Source organism: Haematobia irritans, chromosome 5 (genome assembly GCF_050003625.1).
Source record: "Haematobia irritans isolate KBUSLIRL chromosome 5, ASM5000362v1, whole genome shotgun sequence".
NCBI classification, from domain to species: Eukaryota; Metazoa; Arthropoda; class Insecta; order Diptera; family Muscidae; genus Haematobia; species Haematobia irritans.
Window position 1 is genome coordinate 144,372,458 of NC_134401.1, and position 5,596 is coordinate 144,378,053.

Consider the following 5,596-nt stretch of genomic DNA (forward strand, 5'->3'; position numbering starts at 1 on the left):
GAAGGAAATGCAGTCGCTGGTACGGAAGCTTAGCGTTGTTATCACAATAATTTAAACCCCATAGTTGGCAGACAGGCTAAGTAGGAAAAATCCTTTTTCCTTCAAACATGTAGATTCCTTTCCTTCCGTGGAGGGGAACGGGAAGGTAATAAGGTGATTTCGGATGCGGAAATGTAAAGACATTAGACAAGTGAATGCAAGTGAAATAACTCGAGAGTTTAATTTAGTGTACGAATTTGAGATAACATCCATGATGTGAATGTCATAACGACATTCTCATTAACAAGATGAGTTTTTGTTTTATTAAAATTTAAATATATTACATTCGTATGAAAAAGTTGTTTTACAAAAAAAATATAATATAGAGAGAAAATGTCATCAAAGTGTGTGAAGAGAAATGAGGAAGTAACAAAAATTCTATGACTGCAATGAGAGAACAGGATTCTTTTTCTCCGAAATGAAATTCAAAATAAAAAATCATTTAATCATTTATTAAAATTTTTGTATTGATTTCACATAATTTTCAGATTGCTATTCCTTGAAAATTACTGTCATCGCTAATTAAGAAGTAGTAATAATCGGTATCAGGCGGATCAAAAATTCGACCTCCACTCTGTAATTTTGTAGAAATTATTAAAATTGTTATTAGAATTCCTTTCTGATTTTAATCATCATTACTTACAGCTGACATGAATATTGCACCTAATAAAAGACAAAGGAAAATCTTCATAGCTACTTGTTTGCTTTATTTTATTTGAGAACTTTATCTATTAGCCTTTCATTTTATATGGCTAAATAGATTTACTTATACACAACTCAAAAGTCCACGATTTGTTTAAAAGAGCGTTTTATTGCTATAGCAATGACAAAATAGTAATATAAAATTTTTAATTTACCATTTAAAAATTACTGCTAATGAAAAACGAGAAGCATATTCCAAAAAAAACTGAGACAGTTTCACGATTATATCTTAATTTGTAGTGATAACAATTTTCAACAATTTTTTATTAAATAAAAATTTACAACAATTTCTATTTCGTAAAGATTTTGTATAGAAATAAATTTTTTTTTTAAATTTTAATTTGTAATAACAATTTATAGAAATACAATTTTTCGAAAATTGTCTATGAAGATAAAATTTTCCAAGCACAAAGCTTTGCAGACATAGAGATAAAATTTTGCCAAAATTTTCTACAGAGATAAATTTTGCAAAAATTTTCTACAGAGATAAAATTTTGCAAAACTTTTCTACAGAGATATAATTTTGCCAAAATTTTCGTTGGAGATAAAATTTTGCACAATTTTTTTACAGACATAACATTTTGCACAAAGTTTCTACAGAGATAAAACTTTGCAAACATTTTCTACAGACATAAAAGTTTGCAAAATTTTTCTTTTAAATTAGAAATTTGCAAAAATCTATGTTTACTCTTTAAACCATTGCAACGAAAACAAGTATATACGGTAGTAAGTTCGGCCGGGCCGAATCTTAAATACCCAACACCATGAATCAAATATAATAGTTTCCTTTGGAAATTTCAGGGGAGTTTGATGACAGATATTTTCCCAAGCAGATCAGTTCAATCAGTACGCTTCCCACAGATAAATGTAAAAATTTTACTTATGAAGACTAAAGGGTGATACGGTCAAAATTTGGTCAAGGGAAAACGCGTGTAAATCGGTGAAATCGTTTATTTAAAAAATCAAATTAAATTTCTTTTTCAAGTTCAATTAGTATAAAATTCAGGAAAAATATTCAGTTAGGCTTTCGCTTTTCCAAATCCGAATTGCCGGGCCTCACGCTTCACACCTGCCATCAGATTTTGTACAGCCACCTTGTCCACCTTCTTCGCCGCAGAAAGCCAATTTGCCTTGAACTGCTGCTCGTCCTTAGCAGTTTTTTTGGTCTTCTTTAGGTTCCGCTTGACAATAGCCCAGTATTTCTCAATTGGGCGGAGCTCTGGCGTATTGGGCCAAGATGCCAAATCCGGCCAAAACAGTATGGTACAACCGTGTTTCTTCAGGAAAGGCAGCAGAACTTTATTCAAACACTCTTTCACGTAAATTTCTTGGTTGACAGTCCCGGAAGCTATGAAAATGCTGCTTTTCAAGCCACAGGTACAGATGGTAATTAAAGTGTTTGGGGAAGTGTTTGGATCGGGGGGAAATCGAAAACCGGAAGCCGCTGAGACGACAAAGAGAGTTGCCGGTAGTTTCAAGCGAAACCCTAACCTCTCTCTCCGAGATGCCGCAAATAAGCTGGGTGTATCGTCTACAACCGTGCATCGAGCCAAAAAAACGAGCCGGACTATCGACTTACAAGAAGGTAGTGACTCCAAATCACGATGATAAACAAAATACGACGGCCGAAGCGCGATCCCGGAGGCTGTACACGACGATGCTGACGAAGTTTGACTGCGTGGTAATGGACGACGAAACCTACGTCAAAGCCGACTACAAGCAGCTTCCGGGACAGGAGTTTTATAAGGCAAAAGGAAGGGGAAAGGTAGCAGATATTTTCAAGCACATAAAACTGTCAAAGTTCGCAAAGAAGTATCTGGTTTGGCAAGCCATCTGTACCTGTGGCTTGAAAAGCAGCATTTTCATAGCTTCCGGGACTGTCAACCAAGAAATTTACGTGAAAGAGTGTTTGAATAAACGTCTGCTGCCTTTCCTGAAGAAACACGGTTGTTCCGTACTGTTTTGGCCGAATTTGGCATCTTGCTATTACGGTAAAAAGGCCATGGAGTGGTACGCCGCCAACAACGTGCAGGTGATTCCCAAGGACAAGAACCCTCCCAACACGCCAGAGCTCCGCCCAATTGAGAAATACTGGGCTATTGTCAAGCGGAACCTAAAGAAGACCAAAAAAACTGCTAAGGACGAGCAGCAGTTCAAGGCAAACTGGCTTTCTGCGGCGAAGAAGGTGGACAAGGTGGCTGCACAAAATCTGATGGCAGGTGTCAAGCGTGAGGCCCGGTAATTCGGATTTGGAAAAGCGAAAGCCTAACTGAATATTTTTCCTGAATTTTATACTAATTGAACTTGAAAAAGAAATTTAATTTGATTTGTTAAATAAACGATTTCACCGATTTACACGCGTTTTCCCTTGACCAAATTTTGACCGTATCACCCTTTACAGTAGTAAGTTCGGGCGGGCCGAATCTTAAATACCCATCACCATGAATCACATATAATAGTTTCCTTTGGAAATTTCAGGGGGGTTTGATGACAGATATTTTCCCAAGCCGAACAGTTCAATCAGTACGCTTCCCACAGATAAATGTAAAAATTTTACTTATGAAGTCTAGATCAGATTCTGAATTTGTAAGAACCATTTTTTGTTTGAGGTTTAGAGGAATCATAAACATCTCTTTTAAGTGTGCAGGAAAATTTTGAAATAACGTCTTGATTTGAAATCTAAACTACAAGGATACACACAGATTCAGCACATATAATTGTAGTTCTAGAATCTACACCTCAAATCGGAGAGCCGGCTTATAAGGGGCTATATCAAAAACTGTACCGATATATTCGGCACACCCCTTTATGGTCCTAGAATACCTCTAGATTTCCAATTTCAAGCAAATTGGATAAAAACTATGGATTCTAGAAGCCCAAGAAGTAAAATCGGGAGATCGGTTTATATGGGAGCTATATCAAAACATGGACCGGTACTCACCATTTTCGGCACATCTCTTTAATTTCCTTGAATACCTTTAGATTTCCAATTTCAAGCAAATTGGATAAAAACTACGGATTCTAGAAGCCCAAGAAGTAAAATCGGTAGATCGGTTTATATGGGGGCTATTTCAAAACATGGACCGGTACTCACCATTTTCGGCACATCTCTTTATTTTCCTTGAATGCCTCTAGATTTCCAATTTCAGGCAAATTGGATAAAAACTACGGATTCTAGAAGCCCCAGAAGTAAAATCGGGAGATCAGTCTATATGTGGGCTATATCAAAACATGGTCCGATAATCACCATTTTCGGCATATCTCTTTATGGTCCTAGAATACCTCTAGATTTCCAATTTCAGGCAAATTGGATAAAAACTACGGATTCTAGAAGCCCAAGAAGTAACATCGGGAGATCGGTTTATATGGAAGCTACATCAAAACATGGACCGATACGGACCATTTTCGGCACATCTCTTTATTTTCCTTGAATGCCTCTAGATTTCCAATTTCAGGCAAATTGGGTAAAAACTATGGATTCCAGAAGCCCAAGAAATAAAATCGGGAGATCGGTTTATATGGGGGCTGTATCAAAACATGGTCCGATAATCACCATTTTCGGCATATCTCTTTATGGTCCTAATTTCAGGCAAATTGGATAAAAACTACACACAAAAAATTTTTTTTCTGATTCAATCACGAAATTAATTGATCCAATTAATTTTTTAATTGAAATGTCTTCAATCACAGAAATGATAGTATCAATTAAAAAATTAATTGAAGGTCAATTAAAAAATTAATTGATCCAATTAAAAAATTAATTGATACTATTAATTTTTGTGATTGATTTTTGTTTCAATTAAAAAATTTGTTGATTCAATTAAATTTTTAATTGAATATTTTTTAAAACTCAATTAAAATGTTAATTGGAAAAATGTTCGTGAAATTTTTTTCTGTGTACGGATTCTAGAAGCCCAAGAAGTAAAATCGGGAGATCGGTTTATATGGAAGCTACATCAAAACATGGACCGATACGGACCATTTTCAGCACATCTCTTTAATTTCCTTGAATACCTCTAGATTTCCAATTTCAAGCAAATTGGATAAGAACTACGGATTCTAGAAGCCCAAGAAGTAAAATCGGGAGATCGGTTTATATGGGGGCTGTATCAAAACATGGTCCGATAATCACCATTTTCAGCACATCTCTTTAATTTCCTTGAATACCTCTAGATTTCAAATTTCAGGCAAATTGGATAAAAACTACGGATTCTAGAAGCCCAAGTAATAAAATCGGGAGATCGGTCTATATGGGGGTTATATCAAAACATGGACCGCTACTCACCATTTTCGGCACACCTTTTTATGCTCTAGGACCATACCCCTAGATTTCCGATTTGAGGCAAATTGGGCAAAAATTACGGCTTTTATAAGCCCAAGACCCCAAATCGGGAGGTCGGTTTATATGGGGACTATATCAAAACTTGGACCGATATAGCCAATCTTCGAACTTGACCTGCCTGCGAACAAAAGACGAATCTGTGCCAAATTTCAGGACGATAGCGCCAAGGCTGTAGCACGATTACAACAGACAGACAGACGGACATCCTTATATCGTCTTAGAATTTCTCCCTGACCAGAATATATATATATATATACTTTATATAGTCGGAAATCTATATTTCGATGTGTTAAAAACGGAATGACAAACTTATTATACCCCCGTAACCATTCTATGGTGGTGGGTATAAAAATTGTGATAAAATTTTACAAAAATTTTCGATGGATATAAAATTTTCATAAATTTTCGATGGAGATAAAATTTCGAAACAAAGCGATGTGATAAAATTTATGTCGAGATAAAATTTTGCCAAAATTTTCTATTGAAATAAAATTTTCCCAATATTTTCTATAG

General features: G+C 35.5%; 1 long non-coding RNA gene across 1 annotated transcript; it reads right to left on the minus strand.

Annotated features, from left to right (window-relative positions):
- Window positions 1–442: 442 nt before the first annotated feature.
- Window positions 443–792, minus strand: LOC142238732 (uncharacterized). Its single transcript, XR_012722801.1, has 2 exons — window positions 683–792; window positions 443–613 (listed from the first exon to the last, which is right to left on the minus strand). It is a non-coding gene; the product is annotated as an uncharacterized LOC142238732 (long non-coding RNA).
- Between the last annotated feature and the right edge of the window lie 4,804 nt (window positions 793–5,596).